Source organism: Meles meles, chromosome 7 (genome assembly GCF_922984935.1).
Source record: "Meles meles chromosome 7, mMelMel3.1 paternal haplotype, whole genome shotgun sequence".
Classification (NCBI taxonomy): domain Eukaryota; kingdom Metazoa; phylum Chordata; class Mammalia; order Carnivora; family Mustelidae; genus Meles; species Meles meles.
Genome location: NC_060072.1, coordinates 104,482,917 through 104,510,213, shown reverse-complemented (window position 1 = coordinate 104,510,213; position 27,297 = coordinate 104,482,917). Strand labels below are relative to the sequence as shown.

Here is a 27,297-nt window from a genome sequence, read left to right as displayed (position 1 = left end):
TGTTGCTCCCACCTTATTTCCTCTCTAGCCGCGTAAAAAGCAGACTAAATGGAGCAAGTTAATTTAGCACAGTTTCAGATGAAGTCTCACACTTTTCTTGGGATAGGATAGCATTATAGGATAGTCAAGGTGGTCTGAGATTGGCTGTGGACAGTTGCAATTGGTGTTCTTCCATACACGTTGGGAAGCATGTCGAAGTTTCCAGAAGTGTTACCCGAAATAAAAATCTTGTTTGCCTACCTAAAAGCTGTTCCCACCTTTTCCTGGGATGTAGAGCCTTTATTCCATTCTAGTGTGTAACCTTAACTCACGCACCTTGAGAAAGATACAGTATCCAGACCCCAGCAAGAAATTCTAATGGATCTAAGCCAGTCATTGTGACCCAGTTCCCTTGTCAGTTATTGAATCTGATGAGGGCGTGCCACTGCGTGTGAGAGGCCTTCCTGTTCTTGGAGAAAAGGCTCTTCTCTTGTTATCAGAGGCACGTGGATAAGCAGTCCCCCTCCTTCTGTTCAATACTGTTGTCTCTGAATGGGGTCCTGAGAAGGCTGCAGCCAGCTTGTGACATGGGAACTAGTCTGCAGATGAGAGACATGCTGAGCATGGCAGAGAGGCAAGGTAGAAAGCTCTGAGCTGCAGGCTAGTTCTCCAGACTCTAGCCTCCAGACTGCCACCAACCCACCACCTGTCTAAAATGTTTTAATGTAATAATTGTATTCCCTGCTTTCTTGTCAGTTTCCTGCTGTAGTATCCATTTGGCCTCTGCCAACCATTTTTCTGTTCTCATCTTTAAACATGCCACCCCCTCTGAACCTATACTCCGCTTGTTTCTTGGCATTTAAAGTCCTGTCATACAAGATCGCTTGCAGTTCCTGAGTGCTAAAGCCTGTTATTTCATGGCTCTGTCAGATTGTTTATGCTTTGTGTTCCCTGTGGTTTAAAAATCCTATTCTCTGTGATGCCTCTCTTGACTTCTGAGATAGCATTTATTTTACCACCAGACCTAGAACCTCTTTTTTTTTTTTTTGAAGATCTTCTTTATTTGAGAGAGGGAATGCATGCAACCAGAGGAGGAGCAGGGTGGGGGAGGGAAAGAGAGGGGAAAAAATCTTCAGCAGACTCCTTGCTGAGCTCAGACCCTGATGTTGGGCCTGATCCCATGACTCTGAGATGACGACCTGATCTAAAACCAAAAGTCGGATGCTTGACCAACTGAGCCACCCAGGTGCTCCCAGACCTAGAACTTCTAACGTAATATCAAAATGATTTCAAAAAATTAGTTATTTGTTTATCTCTCCCCAGTAGACTGAGAACATTCTGATCATTGGTTATTTATCTTTACATTTTCACAACCTATACAAGTCCAAGTTTGTAAAAGGTACCCAGTAAACATTTAATAAGTTAATGAGGTTTTTCCTCTAGTAGAGATAAAGGAGTGTGAACATCAAACCATTGGAACCCTAAGTCCACATGCGACCTACTGTTTTCAGTATAGTGTTCTTACAGAGAGTTTCTTTATTAATCAATGGATGGAAGTGTAAGTTCCAGAGTTAGTTTCCTTGCCATTGATTAAATAATTTATTTTTGAGTCTTAGTGTAATTCTTCTGATGGTCAACAAAAACTAGAAATTCTAGAATTTTTGAAAGGATCTTTTTGAAAGTGATCATTATATTATTGGGCAGTGTTATCTATATAGTGTTATCTATACAGTAAGTCAGTACTGATGCCTTGTTTGTGTATTTAGGGGTTCCTGTTGCGGGACAGGGGATCAGATGTTGAGAGTTTGGACAAACTCATGAAAACCAAAAATATACCTGAAGCTCACCAAGATGCATTTAAAACTGGTTTTGCAGAGGGTTTTCTGAAAGCTCAAGCCCTAACGCAAAAAACCAATGGTAAGTTGATTAGACACCATCCATATTTGGGAAGAATATCTAAAAGAAAGTCATAGTCTTACCTTTAAGTGGTCACACATACTTTTTCTAACACATATGCACATTTTCATTAGTTATATTCCATTATATTTGTAAGTTAAACTGTGTCAAAATGGAAATACCTGTTGACCCTCTCCCTTTTCTCAAATGAGAACCAACATCAAGGACAGAAGCACGAGTGCCTTCATGAGGTTTTTGATAATAGGGTGCTGAAAGGAAATCATGGAAATTATACAAAAGAATGCCAGGTTCCAAAATTGCATTTGATGGAATATGATTACCATCAATAACCTAATTCTTGCTTTTCATCAAGGTGTCATTTGTCATTGTTGTTATTTAAGTTTTTTTTTTTTCTTTTCCTCCTCCAGATTCTCTGAGACGAACTCGTCTGATTCTCTTCGTTCTGCTGCTGTTTGGCATTTATGGACTCTTAAAAAAATCCATTTTTATCTGGTAAAGGCTCTTTTTATTTATCTGACTTTTATTTTTAATCTTTTAAATACTCGACTTTTTTTCATAGTCTGCTTTAGACAGGAGAGAAGAAGCATTTCCTGTTTTGTTTTTGTTTTTTAAAGATTTTATTTATTTATTTGACGGAAAGAGAGAGATCACAAGTAGGCAGAGAGGCAGGCAGAGAGAGAGGGGAAAGCAGGCTCCCTGCTGAGCAGAGAGCCTGATGTGGGATTTGATCCCAGGACCCTGAGACCATGACTTGAGCTGAAGGCAAAGGCTTAATCCACTGAGCCACCCAGGCGCCCCAGCATTTACTGTTCTGGTGTCTAGGTCTTTTTTCCTAAGTCAACACTTCACAGATTGGGTCAATTTGAGGTGATTTTTTGCATTGAAGTAGAAAAGTCTTAATCTGTTATGGTTACATGCCATCTGCATTATCAGGGCTCATTATACTTACATTGCTTTGTGGGTTACAAGGAAAGTTCCTTCAGACACTGTACGAATTTCAAGTTTTATTTTGAGAAAATAATTAATATTTTATTAATGTTCCAAGGATTATGTTATAGCAAAAATGTTAGCTTAGGGGGCACCTGGGTGGCTCAGTGGGTAAAAGCCTCTGCTTTCGGCTCAGGTCATGATCCCAGGGTCCTGGAATCGAGCCCCGCATCTGGCTCTCTGCTCGGCAGGGAGCCTGCTTCCCTTCCTCTCTCTCTGGCTGCCTCTCTGCCTACCTGTGATCTCTCTCTGTCAAATAAATAAATAAAACCTTTAAAAAAAATGGTAGCTTAGCTTCTGTTAATGGTTGGTTTTCCAGACTTCTAGAAAGTTACACCTGTCCAATTACAAAATTTAAAAACATGTAGAATAATTTTGTAATAACAATAAAAAGTGAAATACTACTTTATTTCACAGACACACTAATAAATTTGTGAAAAATTTATATATAATACATAAATATATAAAAATTGGGAGTTCCTGGGTGGCTCAGTTGGTTAAGCATCTGCCTTCAGTTCAGGTCATGATCTCAGGGTCCTGGGATCGAGGCCTCTGCACCTTCTCCTACTTGTGTGCTTTCTCTCTCCGGCTCTCAAATAAATAAAATCTTTAAAATATATATATATATATATATATATATATATATATATATATATATACACACACATATATAAATTTAGTATACAATTAAGAATCGCCTCAAGTGATTCTCATAGTTCTCAGTTTGCCAGTCTAAAATGAAGTAATAATGCCCATCCTAAGTAGTTCCTGTTGCTTTCTCAGCTATTCAGTTTTTACCTCCTGTTTTCTATGTTCTTTATGATTGGTTACCTTGAGAGAAAATACTGATAACAATTAAAGAATAACAGTTGGTCTGGATCAGGACTTCATCCCAGAACTTGCATGTAACCCCATATATTTTAAGTTTTTTTGTGTCATCAAACCTTAGATGAAATTTTAACATCCAGGAATATTCTTTTCTTTTTTTTCCTAAGATTTTATTTATTTGACAGAGAGTGACTGCAAACATGGGGAGCAGCAGGCAGAGGGAGAAGCAGGCTCCCCGTTAAGCAGGAAGCCAGATGTGGGACTCAGTTTCAGGACCCTGAGATCATGACGTGAGCAGAAGGCAGATGCTTAACTGACTGAGCCACCCAAGCGCCCCCAGAATATTCTTTTTATAGCTAGAGTCACCTTCTTTTGTCTCCTCATTTTCAAAACACAACCAGTGTAGGGACACCATATGATTGATAATGGAGGGGTAGGGTTAGTTCTGGCTACTATTTTGTTTCTTAATTTCTTATATTAAACAAAAACATATATCAAAATATGAAGTGCATTGTCTTATAATTTCTTATAAGGTTCAAGTGGTTTGGCTATAAATTTAATTTGCATAATTTATAAAGTCCCTCTGTGTAGATCCTTAAATAAACAATGTAGTGGGCTAAAACTGTTAGTGTCCAATGTAGAATTACTATTTTACATTTACTCTTCCAACTTGTGTATTCTTGGTATGTTAAGTGTTTTCAACAAAACTCTAGTTTTGCCTACTGATTTTTTTTTTCGCATCCAAATTTCTGTCTTAAGGACAATATTTTTGTCTTCTTCTGAGGAAATTAGAAATTTCTCTATTTACTCACATCTGTTCAGTAGGGAAGTTTAACCAAAGGGGAGAGGTTTTAAGAAAGTTTTGTAATAGTTCCCTGTAGTTGATCTAAAGTATTTTACTGTCTTTCCAAGCTTTCACTGTCTTTCTTAATGATGTCATTATTGATATATATCATCTGAGGGCAAGTAATAACAGTCGCTAGAGGAGGAGGCTACATGAAAAGTGAAATAATCTCTTTTAAGGTTTACCCTTTTTTTAAAAAAAAAAAAGCTAGTGCCAGTTTTTATGCTAGGTTTAAGGCAATGAATTTTGTGGTGTGTATCCCTCACCAGTTGTATCAGGATAATTTAGGGTGATGGTTAAAAATGCAAACTGTCCTGGGCCTTTTTCTAAAACTACAAACCAGAAGTTCTGGGCCATGGCCTGGGAACTTGCATTAATACATTTCTCAAGTGAATTTTATGCAGAGAGAATGATTGATTTAAATTTCTCTTGTTAGATATTACAGGGTAAGAGGGAAATAATTTTTCATTTTAAAATATTTATTTATTTGAGAGAGAGAGAGAGATCACAAGTAGGCTCCCTTTCTGAGCAGAGAGCCTGATGTGGGGTTGGATCCCAGGACCCTGAGATCATGACCTGAGCCGAAGGCAGAGGCTTAACCCACTGAGCTACCCAGGCGCCCCAATTTTTTACTTTAATTGGAAGGTGTAAAGATGTTATTTTAGGGGCACCTGGGTGGCTCAGTCGTTAAGCGTCTGCTTTCAGCTCAGGTCATGATCCCAGAGTCCTGGGATCGAGCCCGCATCAGATGCCCTGCTCGGCGGAAGCCTGTTCCTCCTCTCCCATTCCCCCTACTTGTGTTCTCTCTCTCGCTGTGTCTCTTTCTGTCAAATAAATAAAATCTTTTAAAAAATTAAGATGTCATTTTAATGTGAGTCATTTATTCCTTGAACATGGTCTAGGAATCTGGAAGATGTAGTTTCTATACTTCACTATGAATTAATGTATGTAAACTTAAATATAATTTTCTGTACTTTCTTACATCTGAATAATAGGGTGGTTGAAATTTTATGAAACTATCAAATATATAAACAATTATTTTTTTTCTCTTTAGTCCGCTTCCAGACAACAACAGGGCTTGACTTTGCAGTAGAACCCGTCCAGATGAAAAAATGTCACCTTTGAACATGTTAAAGGAGTAAGTTAAAAAGTTTACCCTGCACTCTTCAAATATTATCTAATTATATAAGGCCAATATTTGATTTTAAAAGTATAAAATAGAAAAAAAAATATATATATAGGTCTCTACCTCCAGTTCCAGGTGTTAAAACTCTTGTAATTCTCTAAGTGACAAGAGTACTAAGTGCATCTTTGCTTCTGCAGTTTGATCTTTGATGCTGATGTCTGACACAGGGCTTCTAAATCCCTAGGAATTTCCTGGGTGATAGCACTATCATTTGTATGAGGCCACTCTGGTGGGCTCCTGGGTGGGGCTGGACACTAGAGAAAACGAAGCCATGATTAGAACCTTGGAAGTTTTAGCTTCACTGCATATTCTCCAGCCCTCTTTTAGGTATTGGAAATAAATCTCTGCTGTCATTTCTAACAGAAACTAAAACATGATACTGCATATAAGGAAATAATAGAGTATGTTCAAATGTGATGAAGTATTATGGGAAAAGTATGGAACAGCATGAAGAAGATTGGGAGTTTTGAGAGAAAGATCACAATTTTAAATGGGGTCATTCAGTGTCTGATTGACTGAGAGGGTGACAGATGAGTGAAGATTTGAAGATGATAAGTAAACCATGCATTTTTTTTAAGATTTTATTTTTAAGCAATCTCTACACCCCACATGGGGCTCAGACTTGCAACCCTGAGATCAAGAATCACATGCTCCACTGACTGAGCAGCCAAGTGTGCCTAAGTATTTGAGCAAAGGACACTTCTAGCCAGAGGAAGAGAGAGAGCAAAGATCTTGAGAATTAATGTGCCTGACTTGTTTGATGATCAATCAAAAGGCCACTTAAATTGGAGTAGAATGAGAGCTCTTACTCTTTCCACACTCTGTTCCCTATCTATGCATAAATATTTTTCACAGCCTCGACTATTAGGGAATAAAGTATCAGGAGTCACTATGATAATTTTATACCAAGTAGTTCTTCCCTTCCCTTGGCAATTTTTTAAAAAGATTTTATTTGTTTATTTGACGAGAGAGAGATCATAGTAGGCAGAGAGGCAGGCATAGAGAAAGGAGGAAGCAGGCTCCCCGCTGAGCAGAGAACCCTACGAGGGGCTCGATCCCAGGACTCCGGGGTGATGACCCAAGCCAAAGGCAGAGGCTTTAACCCACTGAGACACCCAGACGCCCCTAAGATTTTATTTATTTATTTGACAGAGATCACAAGTAGGTAGAGAGGCAGGCAGAGAGAGAGAAGGGGAAGCAGTCTCCCTGCTGAGCAGAGAGCCTGATGTGGGGCTCGATCCCAGGACCCTGGGATCATGACTTGAGCCAAAGGCAGAGGCTTTAACCCACTGAGCCACCCAGGCTCCCCTCCCTTGGCAATTTAAACAGCTGTGAACCCTGTGAGAATTGTGAAAAGAGAATAATTGTGGAAGAGGTTGGTGCGGTGAGTATTTGAAACTTATTACTGCAGAGGGCCCTGCCCATTTTAAGATGCGCAGTCAGCCTGCTCTACATTGAACCTGTGCTGAGATTATGGTCAGCAAGGCATTCTTACTTTCTCCCTGCAGTGTATATACTTCAGTACTCAATATACTACACTTCTTTTGGAATGAGTCCAATTCTGATTATGAAGCTAAAGAAGACATATTGATAATACTAGAAAGGGGTCATCACAAAGTTTGTAGATTATCACAGTTTTCTGTGCTAATCTAAACAAATATTACAATTACCGTTACAATTTTATATTGCCATCATCATTATAGAATCTAAATTTATATAGACCAATGTAATTTATAACATTTACCAAAATAGGTGGTCAGTAGGTGGTACCTGTGATCAGTTTTACCAACTCTTTTTTTTTTTTTTAATTTATTTATTTATTTATTTTTTTCAGCGTAACAGTATTCATTCTTTTTGCACAACACCCAGTGCTCCATGCAAAACGTGCCCTCCCCATCACCCACCACCTGTTCCCCCAACCTCCCACCCCTGACCCTTCAAAACCCTCAGGTTGTTTTTCAGAGTCCATAGTCTCTTATGGTTCGCCTCCCCTCCCCAATGTCCATAGCCCGCTCCCCCTCTCCCAATCCCACCTCCCCCCAGCAACCCCCTTAAAGAGCTAGTATAGGAATTTCTTTTCCTTGCCTAGAATTTCTGGTTCTGTAGGAATAATTTTATATATAGTTGCCATAAAAATACTAATAAGAGCTTTTATAACTTCATTCATTATCTTGATCCCTCAACTCTATTCTATATAGATTTTATATACTTCAGTTGGGAATTTTCTTGACACAAAGTTTGGGCAGAGGAAATGTAGCTTTAGTAGTAGATGACATCTAATCTGTTTCCCTTTTTCCTACAATTTAAAGTTATTGATTACCTTGACCAAGTGTCTTCTGGCCTTCTTTCAGTATATGGATATCTTTGAATATTTAAAAAATGTATTTTAATAGATAAAGGGCTTGATCTCTTCTTATATACATTATTTTTTTTATTTTTTGGGGGGATGCTATTTTTTTAAGAATTTATTTATTTATTCAAGAGAGAGAGCGTGCGAGAGAGCACAGGCAGAGGGAGCGGCAGAGGGAGAGGGAGGAGCAGGCTCCCCGCTGAGCAGAGAGCCTAATGTAGGGTTTGATCCCAGGACCCTGAGATCATGACTTGAGCCGAAGTTAGCTGCTTTACTGACTGAGCCTCCCAGGAGCCCCCCAGATCTCTTTATAAACATAAATTTTGAAGCTTAGCATTAACACAAAACTGTACAAATCACAAATCTGTACCTTAGTAAGTTTTCACACAGTGAACTCAGTATATTATTGGCACCCAGCTCAAGAAATGAAATATTATCAGAAACTTCCTAGTGTCCCTTTCTTCCCAAGCAAGCATATTGTTGTTCTGACTCATAACATACATTAATTGGCCTGTGTTTGAATTTTACATAAACAAAATACATGTAGTGTATATGGCTTCTTTCATTCAACATGATGTTTATGAGATCCTTCCATGTTTTTACATGAAATTTTACTTCATTCATCCCCATTGCAGATTATTCTATGAATCACAATATTGTGTATTTTCCATTAGGTAGACATTGGGTTGTTTCTAGTTTTGGCCTAAAGAGTGCTCTTGTGAATATCTCTTATGTTTCTTGGTGAACATATGTATGCATTTCTCCTTAGGGGTGGACAGAGCTTTACTTACAACTGTTAACTTTACAAACATTTTATTGTTTTAATAATTTAATCAGTAATTTTCAAAGACCATTCTAAGCCTAATTAAAAAAAACTCGTTTACTCTTTAACGACTGTATACTTCCTAGAGAAAGTCCTAGAAAATGATCTAGGAATCTAAGAGAGTCATGAGTTTAATTCTAGATTTTCATAATGCCCTTCAGCCCAGAGATGTTTCATGTTTTATTACACTTCTTGTCAGGTAGTTTCTTTTTAACCCTGACCAATGTACTTGAGTTCTTTTTTCCCCCACTGAGAACTATTTAAAGTTGTCTAATACATGGTTGCAAATTGGCTGCAGACGTATTATTAGACCAGTGTAATTTAAAATAAATACATAAAAGTACACACATAAATGTGCTTTTAATTTAAATTGATAGCTAACATTTTTAATGATGTCTGTTGAATTCTTGACAAATCCATAAAAATTTACTGTGCTTGGAGGTATACTTCCAAAAGGTAAGGTACCTTCCCTTTACCATGACTTGACATTAAAAACAAAATACAATAATCCATTGCTAATTTAATTTTTACCGATTTAAAAGCATAAGGTTTAGTTCTTAATGACTATTTTACAAATAAGTCTTCATTCTGAACATACCATTGTATAACATTTTTTTGAGAGAAAGGGGATTTTGAATTTTATTACAATTTCAGATTTTAAATTGTGAAAATAGTGTAGGGAACTCTCCGTACTCTTAACCAAACTCAGTAGTTTTTTAGCACTTTGTCCCATTTGCTTACTTTCTTTACATAAATGTATTTTTAAACTGTATAAGAGTAAATTGTAGATATCATGCTCCTTTAACGCCAAATATCTCATTATGTATCTCCTAAAAAATAAGAATATTCTATTACATAACTCCAGTATAGTTATTAAAGTCAGGAAATTTTACACAGTTCCAGAACGAATTATGAAATTTAGTTATATTCAAATTTCTGCATTTCTCTTATTAATACCTTTTGTAGTGAGGTCCTCTCATCCCCCACCCCAAATCCAGGTTTAGGACTCAATCCAGGTTTACACATTTAGATTTTTCTTTAATCTTTTTTTAAAAATTATTTTAGAGGAAGAGAGAGAGAGGGAGAGCAGGCAGTGGGGAGGGACAGAGGGAGAGAGAGAATGAGAATCTTCAAGCAGATGGATTATGACCTGAACCAGAATCAAGAGTTGCTGCCTAACTGACTGAGCCACCCAGGCACCCTTAGATTTTTCTTCAATCTGAAAAAGTTCTTTAGCCTATTTATTTATTTATTTATTTATTTATTTATTTGAGAGAGAGAGAGAGACAGGGTGAGCACACATGCAAGTGCAAGAGTCGGTCAGGGGGAGGGCAGAGGGAGAGAATCTGAAGCAGACTCTGCACTGAGTGTAGAGCCCCATGCAGGGATCAGTCTCACGACCCTATCATGAGGTGAGCCGAAGTCTAATGTTCAACTGACTGAGCCACCCAGGCTCCCCTCCTCACTATTATTATGGGAGTGGGTGTGGATCTTTCATGACCTTAAAATTTGTGCAGTATACATACTAATTTGTGGAATAGTCCTGTTTGTCTTTGATGTTTTTCTTTCAATGACTGCTGTGATTTATAATTAGAAATACATATTTAGGGGCGCCTGGGTGGCTCAGTGGGTTAAAGCCTCTGCCTTCGGCTCAGGTCATGATGCCAGAGTCCTGGGATCGAGCCCCGCATCAGGCTCTCTGCTCAGCGGGGAGCCTGCTTCCCTTCCTCTCTCTCCGCCTGCTTCTCTGCCTACTTGTGATCTCTGTCAAATAAATAAATAAAATCTTTAAGTTTCACTTATTTGTGGAGCATAACAAATAACATGGAGGACATGGGGAGACGGAGAGGAGAAGGGAGTTGAGGGAAATTGGAAGGGGAGGTGAACCATGAGAGACTATGGACTCTGAAAAACAACCTGAGGGTTTTGAAGGTGGGAGGTTGGGGGAGCCAGGTGGTGGGTATTAGGGAGGGCGCATATTGCATGGAGCACTGGGTGTGGTGCAAAAACAATGAATACTGTTACGCTGAAAAGAAATTTAAAAAAAAAAAGAAATACATACTTAGTCCCACTTCTTGTAGTTTTATAGTGATGACAGGAATAGATTTGTCTTCTGTTAATGAGTCAACTTTTAGGGCACACCTAAGGTTAACAGCTGGTTGCCAGGAGAATCAACCATGTGATAAGAGGGCTGGAACTTTCCACAAATTAGTATGTATTCTGCAGTCTTTTGGGACGAAGTCCTTAACTTACGGTATTTGATGCTATCTCCAGGTGAGTAGCATCAGAATTGATTTGAATGTTAGGGTGCCCGACTGGAGAATTGTTTGTTGGTGTGAGGGAAAACCATATGCTAGAATTGGGTACAAGATTGTAATGACTTTGTGGTGTCCTTGGACTATATGATCATGCTATGCTGTAATCACTTACATTAAACTTTAATGGTTTCCAGTATTTTGTGGTTAGAATTAGCAGTGTGAATTGGGCAAAATGTATGAAGAGGAAAGAGGGAAACATTCTTTCAGTTATCGAATGGGTAAGTTCAAAGGCGTAAAAGGCATATATTTCCTGTACATAGGAAATATAGTCAGTGATACTGTAATAGTGTTGTGTGGTGACAGAGGTAGCTACACTTGTGAGCACAGCATAATGTTTAAACTTGTCAATCACTTTGTTGTACACCTGAAACTAATGTAACTGTGTGTCAACTATACTCAGATATTTTTAATTAAAATAATAAAATCAGCACTGTGATGATCATCTTATTATCTCAAGGCTTTGCCTACATCCTTAATTATCCCTTTAGAATAAATGCTAGATTTACTCATTTATTTATTCAATTATTCTGGATTCTTATTCTAGAAATGGAATTGGTAAGTTAAAGGCGGCACTCATATTTAAGGTTTGTTTCTATACTGCCCACTATCTATACTGACAATGTTCAGCAGTATATAAAACTGTTTGCATGAATCTCTGCTAATTTAGGATTCATTTATTAAAATCAGTACTATAACATCAGAAAGTTTAAAGTTTAAAGTCACAGAATAGCTAAACACTTTTCTTTCTAATCACAAGAGATATTTTATAAAATTGTGGGAAAATTCTCAGTTACAAAAATACATTCTACCATTTAAACCACTTAAGAATAACAATAACGTGGCAATACAAGGGGTAGTCTTAAGGATATTTTTCAACAACTTTCCTTTAAGATAGATTTTTATGTTAAAATATAGCATTAATACAGGGTTTTTTGCCTTTTTAAATGAAAAATGAAAAGTTGTGGAAACCAGAGAAATCTGTTATTCCAACATGTGAAAAACGTGCTGCTGTTATGAAAATTTTCTGACATAGGAAAAGTTACAAAGCTGGAGACATGAACTACTTTACCTCTACATACTTAGTTATGTGTCACCTAAGACTAAGGACATTATCCTAAAGAGAATAATTTATCCTACCGAACAAAATTAAATACCGTTTCCTTAATATCTTGTACTCTGGAATTTTTTCAAATTTTCATCAGATGTCCAAATCAAATTTTCATCAGTTTCTGAAATATGTTTTTTATGGAAGAACATCAAGTCAAGGGTTCATGTGTCACATTTGGTTGCTTAATCTTTTAATCTGTGTTTATGTGAATTTTATCTTTCTTGTTTAATGACAGATAAGTTTATTATGTTCCATTCTCTCAAGATTTAAATGGTAGAGGAAAATTCGTTTTAAAGAAGTTCCTGAAGTGAATCATTGCTAGAGTCATATGTTTTGCTTTGTTTCAAAATAATAGTCATGTGCTTTCAACCTAAAAACTATGTATACATTGATTAATAACTACTTGTTTCATACGTTCACATCAGGTTTTATTTTTATTTTTTAAGTTGAATCAGTGTATTTGTTTTCTCTTTTAGGAATACTTTTAGTTGGATCACCAGGGACAGGAGAGATGCTTCTTGCTTGAGCTGTGGCTGGAGAAGCTGATGTTCCTTTTTATTATGCTTCTGGATCAGAATTTAATGAAATGTTTGTGGGCGTGGGAGCCAGCTGTATCAGAAATCTATTTAGTACATTTTAATGTATCTTTCGTACAATATGAAATTTTGTTAATTTTAAGGGAAGAGGGATTCTTACCCTTTATTTGTTATTCGATTATGATAGCTGACCTCACCATTGTGGGGTTTTGGTTTTAGGTAATTTAATGTGTGACCTAAAACAGAACTGTACTTTCCCAAATAGAGGAGCTAGAAGTGTTAGGTGAGGTTGGGGCCTATTGAAAAGCTGAGTTTTCTATTGTTGTCCTTTTTATCTTATTCATTAATTCAGTAGTATATAATTAAGGAATAGCTAGCCTCAAATCTGATTGTGGCTTGTACAGTCAGAAGAATGAATACTCGGTTATTTTTATTATGTATCATTTTGTATGGTACAGTTTTTTTCCTGAGGCTACTGTTCTTAAATCAGTTTTTAAAAAGAAAGAAAGAGATCTCATTTTATGTACTTTCTCCTTAATGAATGTCTTTTGTTGCCTTTGGCAGTCTTACAGGTTTTTAATACTTACATGATTTTGTTAAAAAAACATTGATTTCATTAAACTTATTTGTATCTCTTTTCTCTTCCTAGGAGAAGCAAAAGCAAATGCTCCCTGTGTTATATTTATTGATGAATTAGATTCTGTTGATGGGAAGTGAATTGAGTCTCCAATGCATCCATATTCAAGGCAGACTATAAATCAGCTTCTTGCTGAAACGGATAGGTAATTGAATCTTCGTCTGTCTTTGGGATATGGTAATATATTTGGGAACATTCAAGAAATAGTGGGGCATCTGGCTAAGTCAGTGGAGCAAGCAGCTCTACCTCCCTGAGTTGTGCATTTGAGCCCCACGTGGAGTATAGAGATTACTTAAAAATAAAATCTTAAAAAAAAAAAAAGAACAAGAAAAAAATGTAGGGAACTGAGTAGTCCCTGTGCATGAAGTCAAGACAAGCTGCATTCTCTGTATTGTGTTCTTTCCATTACTAATGGGGTGACTGAGGTATCAACTCTTCTTAATTGGTGATCTCTATACCTTTTTTTAAAATTTTTTTTTATTTCTTTTCAGCATAACAGTATTCATTGTTTTTGCACCACACCCAGTGCTCCATGCAATACGTGCCCTCCCTATTACCCTCCACCTGGTTCCCCAACCTCCCACCCCTCCGCCCCTTCAAAATCCTCAGGTGGTTTTTCAGAGTCCATAGTCTCTCATGGTTCATCTCCCCTTCCAGTTTCCCTCAACTCCCTCTCCTCTCCATCTCCCCATGTCCTCCATTGTTATTTGTTATGCTCCACAAATAAGTGAAACCATATGATACTTGACTCTCTCTGCTTGACTTATTTCACTCAGCATAATCTCTTCCAGTCCCATCCATGTTGCTACAAAAGTTGGGTATTCATCCTTTCTGATGGAGGCATAATATTCCATGGTGGATATGTACCACATCTTCCTTATCCATTCGTCCGTGGAAGGGCATCTTGGTTCTTTCCACAGTTTGGCGACCGTGGCCATTGCTGCAATAAACATTGGTGAACAGATGGCTCTTCTTTTCACTACATCTGTATCTTTGGGGTAAATACCCAGCAGTGCAATTGCATGGTCATAGGGAAGCTCTATTTTTAATTTCTTGAGGAATCTCCACACTGTTCTCCAAAGTGGCTGCACCAACTTGCATTCCCACCAACAGTGTGAGAGGGTTCCCCTTTCTCCACATCCTCTCCAACACACGTTGTTTCCTGTCTTGCTAATTTTGGCCATTCTAACTGGTGTCAGGTGGTATCTCAATGTGGTTTTAATTTGAATCTCCCTGATGGCTAGTGATGATGAACATTTTTTCAGGTGTCTGATAGCCATTTGTATGTCTTCATTGGAGAAGTGTCTGTTTATATCTTCTGCCCATTTTTTGATATGATTATCTGTTTTGTGTGTGTTGAGTTTGAGGAGTTCTTTATAGATCCTGGATATCAACCTTTTGTCTGTACTGTCATTTGCAAATATCTTCTCCCATTCCGTGGTTGCCTTTTTGTTTTGTTGACTGTTTCCTTTGCTGTGCAGAAGCTTTTGATCTTGATGAAGTCCCAAAAGTTCATTTTCACTTTTGTTTCCTTTGCCTTTGGAGACATATCTTGAAAGAAGTTGCTGTGGCTGATATCGAAGAGGTTACTGCCTATGTTCTCCTCTAGGATTCTGATGGATTCCTGTCTCATGTTGAGGTCTTTTATCCATTTCGAGCTTATCTTTGTGTACGGTGTAAGAGAATGGTCGAGTTTCATTCTTCTACCTATAGCTGTCCAGTTTTCCCAGCACCATTTATTGAAGAGAATGTCTTTTTTCCACTGTATATTTTTTCCTGTTTTGTCGAAGATTATTTGACCATAGAGTTGAGGGTCCATATCTGGGCTCTCTACTCTGTTCCACTGGTCTATGTGTCTGTTTTTATGCCAGTACCACACTGTCTTGGTGATCACAGCTTTGTAGTAAAGCTTGAAATCAGGTAACGTGATGCCGCCAATTTTGTTTTTGTTTTTCAGCATTTCCTTAGCAATTCGGGGTCTCTATACCTTTTTTCATTGATTGTATCATGACAGGAAAGTGATGATTCCCATTGAGAATACTAGTCTGTTTGGAGACGTAAAGAGTGTTTGCTGGTTCCTACACAATTTGTGACTCACTTTTAGGGTTGTGGTAGATTAAAAGTTTGCATCAGTTTTTATAATATAAAGAGCAAGAAGTGAGGTTGCTTTGGAAGAAGGAAAGACTTCTTTTTTTTTTAAGATTTTATTTATTTATTTGACAGAGAGAGTTCACAAGTAGGCAGAGAGGCAGGCAGAGAGAGAGAGAGAGGGAAGTGGGCTCTCTGCTCAGCAGGGTGAGGGACTCCATCCCAGGATCCTGAGATCATGACCTGGGCTGAAGGCAGCAGCTTAACCCACTGAGCCACACAGGTGCCCCAGAAGGAAAGACTTCTTAAAACCAAACAGGAAGTCTAGGAGCAAATAATTTGAATTGGTAAGCTTGAGAATAATTTTTCACAAATTAGGTTCCCTAGCCTTTTCCATTAGGTCATGTCTTCTGAAGTAGAACAAATACTGTGAAGGCATGTAATCATAGATGACTTTGTGATTTATGGTTAGAAATTTTATTGAAGTGTACTGGCCTAGTAACATTTGTTCTTTTTAAAAAATAATAGAGATGTCTTATCACTTTGGCTATAAAAAGGATCAGTCCCTTTTCTTTACTGTTACTAAATTTAATGATAGTTTTGTGTAGAGCATTTCTATATGTGTATTGTTTTAATTTTCAGTGAAATGTTACTTTCCTTCTTTTTTTTACTAGCTTTAAACCCAATGAAGGAGTTATAATAGGGGCCACAAACTTCCCAGAGGCATTAGATAAGTACATATTAAAAGACTGTTTTTACAAGTACTGATACATACTGAAACGTGGATGAACTTTAAAAGAGAAGGAAGCCCATCACCAAACATCACATATGATTCTGTTTATGTGAAATGTCCAGAATAAGCAAATCGGTGGCAACAGAAAGTAGATAAGTGGCTGCCAGAAGGAGGGAAGAATGAAGAGGGACTGTTGGTGGCTATGGGGTTTCTTTTGGAGCAGGGGAATAAAAATATTCTTAAGTTAGATTGTTGTTAATTGCAGAACTCTTACTATATTAAAAACTACTGGATTATCTACTTTAAATTCTGTGATGTATGAATTAAATTTCAGTAAAGTTGTTAAAAGAATCTTCTGACAACTTTATATCACAAAAGTTTGGGGGTGGTGGAGAGCATTTTTAAAATAAAATTTATTACAGTTTTAAATTTTTTATTTTATCATAGAGGTTATTTATACTCTAATTTGATCTAATAGTTTTTTTAATCTTGTCTAAGTCTGTGGTTTAACATTTTATACTTATAGCAGTTGTGATAGGAAGCTATCACAGTGTAGCTCTCATAATAGACTGCTGTAGAATTATTGTTCCTTGAGTGACTAGCTTGCATGTTTTTGTTTATGAGCGTTGTGTACTATCTCTATCAACCTTTGTTCTGCCTTCTGGTTATTGAAACTGTTACCTGAGTCATGTTTTACAAGGAGTTATCTGAATATTTATATGCAGAATTCCAGTCTAGGGTGGAATAGGTGATGGGGATTAAGGAGCACACTTGTGATGAGCAGTGGGTGACACGTGGAATTGTTGAGTCATTGTATTGTACACCTGAAACTAACATAGCACACTGTATGTTAGCTGTCCTTGAATTAAAATAAGAACTAAAACTCCATCCAAGATAATAATCCTTCACAAATATTTAATGTTAATGGATATGAGAGTCATTAACTTGCAACATTTAGTCATATTTATTCTTCCAAACATGAAATGTCTATCAAATAATACTAGAATTTTTATTTTTTATTTTAAATTTTTTATTTTTTAATTATTTTTCAGTGTACTAGAGTTCATTGTTTATGCACCACACCCAGTGCTCCATGCAATATGTACCCTCCACAATACCCACCACCAGGCTGACCCAACTTCCCACCCCCCCAACCCCTTCAAAACCCTCAGATTTTTCTTCAGAGTCCATAGTCTCTCATGGTTCATCTCAACCTCCAATTTCCCTCAACTCCCTTCTCCTCTCCATCTCCCCATGTCCTCCATGTTATTCCCTATGCTCCACAAATAAGTGAAACCATATGACAATTGAGTCTCTCTGCTTGACTTATTTCACTCAGCAGCATAATCTCTTCCAGTCCCATCCATGTTACTACAAAAGTTGGGTATTCATCCTTTCTGATGGAGGCATAATACTCCATCGTGTATATGGACCACATCTTCCTTATCCATTCCCCTGCTGAAGGGCATCTTGGTTCTTTCCACAGTTTGGCGACCGTGGCCATTGCTGCTATGAACAGTGGGGTACAGATGGCCCTTCTTTTCACTACATCTGTATCTTTGGGGTAAATACCCAGTAGTGCAATTGCAGGGTCATAAGGAAGCTCTATTTTTAATTTCTTGAGGAATCTCCACACTGTTTTCCAAAGTGGCTTCACCAACTTGCATTCCCACCAACAGTGTAAGAGGGTTCCCCTTTCTCCACATCCTCTCCAACAAATGTTGTTTCCTGTCTTGTTAATTTTGGCCATTCTAACTGGTGTCAGGTGGTATCTCAATGTGGTTTTAATTTGAATCTCCCTGATGGCTAGTGATGATGAACATTTTTTCATGTGTCTTAAAGCAAAAGTATTTTTGTTCTAACAAACACATTTTTCAGCATTAGGCACTTACAATTTCATAGTGTCAGTAATAAAATAATACTAATTTAAAAACCATGAGAGACTCTTAACTATGGGAAACAAACTGAGGGTTTCTGGAAGGGAGGTGGTTGGGGGATGAGGATTAAGGCAGGCACTTGACGTGATGAGCACTGAGTGTTATATACAGATGATGAATTATTGAACTCTATATCTGAAGCTAATGATATGTTGGTATGTTGGCTAATTGAATTTAAATTAAAAAAACAAAATAGGTAAATGTATTAAATACATGTATATACTGAACTAAAGGAAGATCTATAATCTTAGTAAAAATTTAAAAGCAAAGCAAATTAATGGATATAGTATTATCCAGTTCTTACAAAAGTAACATAATCTATGTATATATTACATATCCTACTTTATGTATTATCTACAAATCCATATAGCTATAGATGATATATGTTTGTACATATAGGAATCAAAGTCGTGGCTATCCAAGTGTGTGTTTGGAATCTTAACTTTTTTTATATGTCCCCCTTGGTTATACTTGTCACTGAAAACATGTAATACCTTTGTAATTTAAAAAAGTAATAAAGAAAATATAAACAATTATAAAACAGAGAACAAGTGAAAAAAAAACCTCCATCCAACTTCTGGTTATCGTTATCTTTCCATCTTGTCTTCAGAGTGTCAGTCCTATTTAATTTGACCTTCAGTACTCAGATTATTAATTTATATTTTCTTCTCATATTCTCCCTTTAGTGCCTTAATACATCCTGGTCGTTTTGACATGCAAGTTACAGTTCCAAGACCAGATGTAAAAGGTCGAACAGACATTGCTGCTAGAAACATGGGGGGGAGGTGGGGTTGGGAGAGGGGGAGGGGGGTTATGGACATTGGGGAGGGTATGTGCTATGGTGAGTGCTGTGAAGTGTGTAAACCTGGCAATTCACAGACCTGTATCCCTGGGGATAAAAATACATTATATGTTTATAAAAAAAAAAAAAAAGAAAAATAAAAAATTTTTAAAAAAAAGGTCGAACAGAAATTTTGAAATGGTATCTCAATAAAATAAAGTTTGATCAGTGTAAGTCTAAGTCTAGTAACAAACTTTATTATTATCTCTATGTAATGGTAATATTTCATTCCGCCCTATTTGTGGTCCTTACTTGATAAATGTCTCAGAAGACCAGTTTTTTCTATGTCCTTTTTTCTCTCCATTTGTATTTCCTTTTTAAAAAGTTTATTTCTTGATAATGACATATGTAGGACATTCTGTCATTTGAATCCCCATTGTAAAGGATGTTTTCTTGGGGTTCCTGGGTGGCCTAGTTGGTTGAGTGGTTGCCTTCGGCTTAGGTTGTGAGGGTCCTGGGATCAAGCCCCGCCATCAGCCTTCCTGCTCAGCAAGAGAGTCTTTCTCCTTCTCCCTCTCCTCCTGCTCATGTGCTTTCTCGCTCACTCTCTCAAAAAAATTTAAAAATTTAAAAATAAATCTAATTAATAGATTAATAAATTAAAATGATAAATATAAATAAATTGTAAATATAAATGAATTGAATAATTAAATATAAAATAAATTAATTAAACATAATTTAAAATAATAAATTAAATTTAGTAAATTTAATTAATAAATTTAAATTTAAAATTAAAAAATTTTTAAATTCCCTTTTTAAAAAGGAATGTTTTCTTGAGGGTATTCAGATAATACTTGAAGATAAATATAAGTGGTTTTAGATGAATGTAAAATATGAAATAGTAGAAAAAGCACATAAAATATCATCACTTTGGACCCAAAAGAAGCAAACTGTAAAACAAAACATATGAAAATATTATGGACCCACTTGAGTAATAAATGCAGCTATTAAATTAAGCTGTAGTATTTTCAATGATAGGTGAATCAATTTATAAAACCTGATATGTTGGGGCACCTGGGTGGCTCAGTTGGTTGAGCAACCGCTTTCAGCTCAGGTCAAGATCCTGGAGTTCCAGGATCGAGTCCCACATCGCGGACTCCCATCTCCATGAGGATTCTGCTTCTCCCTCTGACCTTCTCCCGTCTCATGCCCTCTCTCTCTCTCTCAAATAAAAATAAGTAAAATCTTAAAAAAAAAAAAAAAGCCTGATATGTTTCCTCTAATAAGGGGAGTTTTACAAATGTACATATAATACTAAATACTTAAGTATAAAATATCTCAAGATGAAATTCAGAAAACAAAATGTTTTCTATGAGTATATATTCTCAGGTGTGCTTAGACTAGTAACATTTTAGGTCATAATTTGAAGGTTTATAAATCATGTCTGGCAACTCTGCATTTCTTTATTTTTCACAAAGTTATTTAAATTTAAGAATTAATGATGTGTCCCAATGGGATTTTAATGGTCTATTTAATGGCAATTTTGGTTTTCCTTTAGAAAAAGTAAGTTTATTTTGTAGTTACAGTGATATAAATATTTTAAGTTCTAGTTCAAGATAGCTGTTTTCTTTTTTCTTTTGGAATATGAGTCATTTGTGAAGAGTTGTTTTGGAATTTTAATATTGTGTTTATCTCGGGGCGCCTGGGTGGCTCAGTGGGTTAATGCCTCTGCCTTCGGCTCAGGTCATGATCCCAGGGTCCTGGGATTGAGCCCCGCATGGGGCTCTTCTGTTCCTCGGGGAGCCTGCTTCCTCCTCTCTCTCTCTGTCTGCCTCTCTGCCTACTTGTGATCTCTCTGTGTCAAATAAATAAATAAAATCTTTAAGAAAAAAAAAATATTGTGTTCATCTACATAGCTGTGGATCCAGAAATTATAGCTCGAGGTACTGTTGGCTTTTCTGGAGCAGAGTTGGAGAATCTTGTGAACCAGGCTGCATTAAAGGCAGCTATTGATGGAAAAGAAATGGTTACCATGAAGGAACTGGAGTTTTCCAAAGATAAAATTCTAATGGGGAGGTTTTCTCTCTTTTTTATTTTCCTTGTCTTACACTATTCATTATGTTAGAGAATAAATTTTTTGAGAAAATGTTATAAGAAAGAAAGGTATAGGAGCAAGAAAATATATACTCAAAAGTAGCCACACAACTGGGCCTCTTACAGAACAAATATAGTTTATATAATTATACAGTTTGGGGGCAGGGGGTGCCCATGTGTTTACTCTTGTCTGGTATTGCTGATAAAAGAATAACTGTACTGATAAAAGAAAAATTTTGCTAATTTTCAGTATTTGATTTTAAATCTTGAATCGGCTTCAGAACAATTCCATTATGACATTTCTTGTTTAAATTTATTTTCTGGAAATAGAACTAAACTTTCCTGGTTGATAGTAAGGAGTAAGAGGACAGCTCTTACAATTTTGGTTGTCAGTTGGCAACTTATTTTGGTTTAAAATAACTTATTAATGATATTAAGTCATGTCACTCTAAGAATTTCTTAAAGGCAAGTGGGTTTCATTCATCTAAATATACATTCCTAACAGAATAATTTTATGCAATTAAATTTTTATCCTTAGGGCCTGAACATAGAAGTGTGGAAATTGACAATAAAAACAAAACCATCACAGTATATCACAAATCCGGTCATGCTATTATTGCATATTACACTAAGGACGCAATGCCTATCAACAAAGCTACAATCATGCCAAGAGGGCCAACACCTGGACATGTAAGTATCTTGTTTTTTTCTTTTCCTTCAAATAACACTTTCCAAAAGCTTTTGTAGGAAACTGTTGAGGAAAATAATTAAAAAGAAAATTCAACTAAGTTTTAAGTTTGCTGATAACTTTCTTCTTGAATGTTCTGAACCATTGTGAGATCAGAGACACTCATGAAACTTATCTTCTAATAAAGAATACTAACAGTTCAAATATTATATATTTACATGATGAAATTTAAGTCTGGAATTACAACAAAGTATCATTCTTAAATATGTCATTGTTTTTTCCCTCCGCAAAGAAACTATGTTAGTGGTTCCATAGTCTAAGATTTTTCTCCCTGAGCACAAGTTTCATTTTCTTATCTTTCTAACGATAGACATTTTAAGCCCTTTTTTGGCACCTGGGTACAAGTCCATCCTATTGCAGCATTATCCTATTGCAGGATTATATAGCTATGATATGTAAAATGAACTTTTGCTTTATAAAGAATTTTTCTTCCTTTGTATAATGCCAGTTTTGTTGTTAGTCGCCTGAGACCATCTCTACTAAATGTCTTTGAGCTGTCAGCATCATGATATTAAGCACTATAGCAAGAGCCAGATGACAATTCTGATCATTAATGTAAATATTTCCAACTGTGTCTGGAGTTTTTCTTTGTTATCAATTGTCTAGGTGTCCCTCTTGCCTGAGAATGACAGATGGAATGAAACTAGAGCTCAGCTGCTTGCGCAGATGGATATTAGTATGGGAGGAAGAGTGGCTTAAGGAGCTTTTATTTAGAACTGACCATATCACAACAGGTTGGCTGTAAAGAATGGCTTTAGTTCAGATCGTGCTTGCTGATTTAAAAATATTTTTAAATATTGAGTCTATGTATATTTTTAAATTTTAGGTGCTTCCAGTGATTTTGATAATGCAACTAAAATTGCAAAGCAGATGGTTACCAAATTTGGAATGAGTGAAAAGGTAATAGCTAATTTTACCCCTCCCTCATGTATCAAATGATGACTGCCAAGTGTCTCCTTATGAGACATGGTTCTTTTTTTTAAGACTATTTTTTTATTTGAGAGAGCGAGCATGAGAGGGGGGATGGTCAGAGGGAGAACCAGACTCCCAGCTGAGCAGGGAGCCCAATGCAGGACTTGATCCTAGGACTCTGACACTGTGACCAGAGCTGAAGTCAGTCTCTTAACCCACTGAGCTACCCAGGCACCATATGAGAGAAGGTTCTCGTTATAAATTGGTAACATTTACTTTTCCCCTGTCTCATTCCAAGTAGATTTGTCACAGATCATTCTAAACTAAACTTTTTTTTTTTTTGAGTACTAAAATATAGTATTCACTTTCCATTCTGGCTGCTTGGACAATAATAGTATCTCATGAGTTAAGCAAATGATAAGATATTCTGTTTCTGTTCATATGACCTAAAACTTCTGTTTGCCGAACTTGCTTACTTTGCCCTTCCCACATATTTCACTCTCCTACATTATCACAGTGATTTCACACAGCACTTCTAATACACTACATTGTGGATTTCTGGATTTGGAATAGTGGCAAAGGTTTTCTAAGAAGGTACTCAGAACCATACTTAGAATTTTAAAGTTTCTCTCTTGTTCATACTTTTTAGTCTTACAGTTTCAGAAGAATGTTGAAATTTCTATACTGAATTTCTTCCTTTCCCTTGATGAGGTTTCCTTAAGTATAGGATAGTACTTCCCCTGTTAACATTTATTAGTGGTTTGGGGTGTTTCTGTTCAATTTCTTTCTTTTCGTTTGTTTTAGCTTGGAGTTATGACCTACAGTGATACTGGGAAACTGAGTCCAGTAACTCAATCTGCTATTGAACAAGAAATTAGAATCCTTCTAAGAGTAATAATTCTGTTTTTCTGTGCTTATTCATCTGTCTAGTCATTAATGTGCCTAAATAGGTGCTACCAGAAGATAATGGTTACCTCTGTTTAGAACTGTCACCATATATAATCAAGAGAATGAGTGCTCCATTGAAGCCATGATTTCAGTACGTAGTTGGGAGCCTCTGGTCATAGACTGAATCTTTATTTTATTCTGGCGATAGGCTAGGAACAGTTAATATCAGTAATTATAAATATTCTACTTCAGCTGTAAAACCATAGTGTTGTTAGAATGGGGGGATATTTGATTACTTGAGTCTTTATTAGTTTTTCACTCTGACATATATTTTATTCAACAAATATTAGTTGCTTTGTGCCTCTCTGTGTACACATGCTGAGAATGAAGCATAAAGGTCTTTGAAAACAAGTCTTTTGGATTGCAGGGTCCAGTACAGAATATGTGAGCGTCGATTCAGTGAGATGAGTTAGTAGGTACTGTGGAATCTCCTTAAGGTACAGCAGATGCTTGGATTAGGGCAGTGAGAGGGGAAATTGAGAAAATTGAGAAAAATGAATGCATTCAAGAGATACTGATCTAGTGGAATCAAAGGCCTTTCTGATGTTTGGGTGAGAGAGCAGCTAAATTAAGTAACAAAGCTGTGTTCTCGATTTCTGCCTGGTGCAGTCATCTAGTTGTGTGTGCTGTTGACTGAGAAAACACTGATGATGGCCTAAGGTGGGGAAGTGTGTAGATTATGAGCTGAGTTTTATACATATTGAATTTGAAGTGTTTTCTTTTTTTAAGGTTTTATTCGTTTATTTGAGAGGGAGTGAGAGAGTGTGAGCATAAAGTGGGGTGAGTGAGGGGCAGAGGGAGATGCAGACTCCCGGTTGAGCAGGGAGCCTGATGTGGGGCTCGATCCCTGGACTCTGGGATCATGACCTGAGCTGAAGGCAGACACTTAACCAACTGAGCCGCCCCCAGGCACCCCTGAATTTGAGGTGTCTTAGTGAAGATTTCAAGTTGGGAGGAATACATGGGTCTGGTGCTTAGTGCAGAAGTTGGATATCCATTCCATTCCATTCCATTTGGATGTACATGAAGGCAGGTCTTGGAATGGAAAAGACTGAGCTAAATGGCGGAAAGTCTAGTGAATGAGAACTAGGAATTAGGGTTGTAGATGGCAGAATGAAGGATGTTGAAGTCAGATGGTGTAAACTTCCAAGGAATCATGCTTTATAGAAGAGGGTGGTAAAGTAATAGTCTGTCAGCAGTGAGGGGAACAAAGAGCTCACCTCTTTGCCCTGAAATATCTGGGATAGGAGTGAATCAGCAGCTGTCACTTGAGGGATTCAGAGTCTCCCCAGGAGGGCCAGGTTTGATTAACTCAAGGAGGTAAAAGCTATAAAGTCATTAAGTTTATGAAAAGTTTATATGATGGAAAGGTTTAGAAGGTGTTTCAGAAGAGGAATTCTCTCTCCCTTGCCTGAATCTTTATTCTCTCTTTTTTTTTTTTACTATTTATGTTATTTTGAGTAAATTATCTCTTCTAGTATTAGGGCATTGGAAATACTCTTTCTTTGCTCTTAATACTTTTCTGAAATGTTAAGCTTGTGAGGGCGGTAGGTACTCTTTCCACTAGATGGCACACTTACATTGTTAAGGAAAATGATGATTAGCTAGTGTACATTTTAAGTTCAAATGTATATGAAACTTAAAGATATAAAAGCCTTATCATAGTCTTACATGTTACAGTGTAAGGGTTTCATTCCAATGGAGTTTTTAAAGTTAATGCTAATTCATCCTAGGTTATTAGTTTCAATATTCCATGACATATTTATAATACTTTATATGTTATCTTTAATTTTATATTTCACTTGACCATAACAGTTCTGTTCAGAATGTCTAATGATGTTTATTTTTAATAATTGTGTTATTTTTATATAATGTATTCTTCTTGGTGTTGGTAAACTCATTTTACAGTGGTATACTCACTGACTGACTGGTAAGATGTTACCAAATAAGAATAGAAAAGTAGATCTTTTCTCACCCTTTAAAGTGAATAAATTGGTGAAATCTCACAAGGCAAAAGGAGGAAACCTGCCTTTCCTTTTTAACATGTATATCGAATAGAGAAATAGATTTCTTTGTTCGCAGACCTTATTTAAAAAGCAGATAAGTATAGTATATACTTATATGTCTTTAAGTATAGCTGCCTAAGTAGTCCTCACTTATCCATGTGATACATTTTGAGGTTGAAAATAGAACGTTTGCAAGTATGAAACTAATCTTTGAAAACCAAGCTTGCCTTATCTATCAACCAATCAATCAAGTAGCTCCATGCCTTAAGAGACTCTTAATCTCACAAAACAAACTGAGGGTTGCTGGGAGGAGGAAGGGGGAGGGATGGGGTGGCTGGGTTATGGACATTGGAGAGAGTATGTGCTATGGTGAGTGCTGTGAAATGTGTAAGCCTGATGATTCACAGACCTGTATCCCTGGGGCAAATAATACATTCTACATTAATTTTAAAAAAGAGCTTCATGCTTTTATCTTTTATAAATAGAAACGAATATAGTTCACATTTTTTAAGGCATATACATTTTTTTTCTTATTGATGATTTTTGCTTCTACTAAGTTTTCTGCCCCTTTGATACCTCCTTTTTTTCATTTCAGCACTCATATAAACGAGCGAAACATATCTTGAAGACTCATGCAAAAGAGTGTAAGAATCTAGCAGAAGCTTTACTAACCTAAATCTTTGGATGCCAAAGAACAATTCAAATTGTTCTTCAGGGAAAGAAATTGGAAGTGAGATAATAACTCTTAAAATGGATGCATTGCTGGTTTTGCTGCAGGAATATATAAGTAGCATTTCGGTAGTCTCCTTTTGCAACGCTTTTCTCCCATTCTTGCCTTGGTATCACTCAAGAGTGAAACATTTTGTCTCGCTTTTGTCACATTTAATGTAATTCTGGTTATTCTCATGATGACACCTATGGCAAATTATCAGCCCATAGCAAATATGTTAAAGAAAATAAAGAACTGTTAGGATTGGAAACAGCTTATTTGAGAAATGTTAATCAGTTATTCAGCTGAAAATAAGTAATGATTTTATGGTTGATTCCTCTACTAGATGTGAATAAAAATTGTGCCTGTAGCTCTTGGGAAGTACTTTTACTTGGCAACGTAAAATTATCGAAGGATTATCTTTGTTTTTAGATAGTACCATTAATCTTTGATGAAGAAATGCTGCTATTTGGCTCAAGTGAAACATATTTCTATATAGGTCAGTGGAAAGTTCATTAAGGTGCACTTAATTATTATGCTTCAGATTGTCCATATATAAAATAGTTCTGTTTTTGTCTATCTAAGAGAGAATTGTAAATGTACAGATTTAATCAAAATTTAAATGATTACAACCTTTTAGAAATGCAGCTTGCATTTTCATGGTCTTTTTTTTTTTAAACGTCATCATTCTTACTAATGAAATTTATTTCAGAGCAGCAAATATTTTGTTAAATAAAAAGTGAGTCACTTCAAAATCTGAATACTATATAATTACGCTTGGTATTAGAAGAAAGATTAACCCCAAATCTCAGTCCTTTCAAAGTGAAC

At 36.5% G+C, this 27,297-nt stretch overlaps 1 pseudogene; it reads left to right on the top strand.

The window, feature by feature from the left end:
• Positions 1-1,738: 1,738 nt before the first annotated feature.
• On the top strand, positions 1,739-26,499 carry LOC123946914 (annotated as a pseudogene).
• Positions 26,500-27,297: the final 798 nt, after the last annotated feature.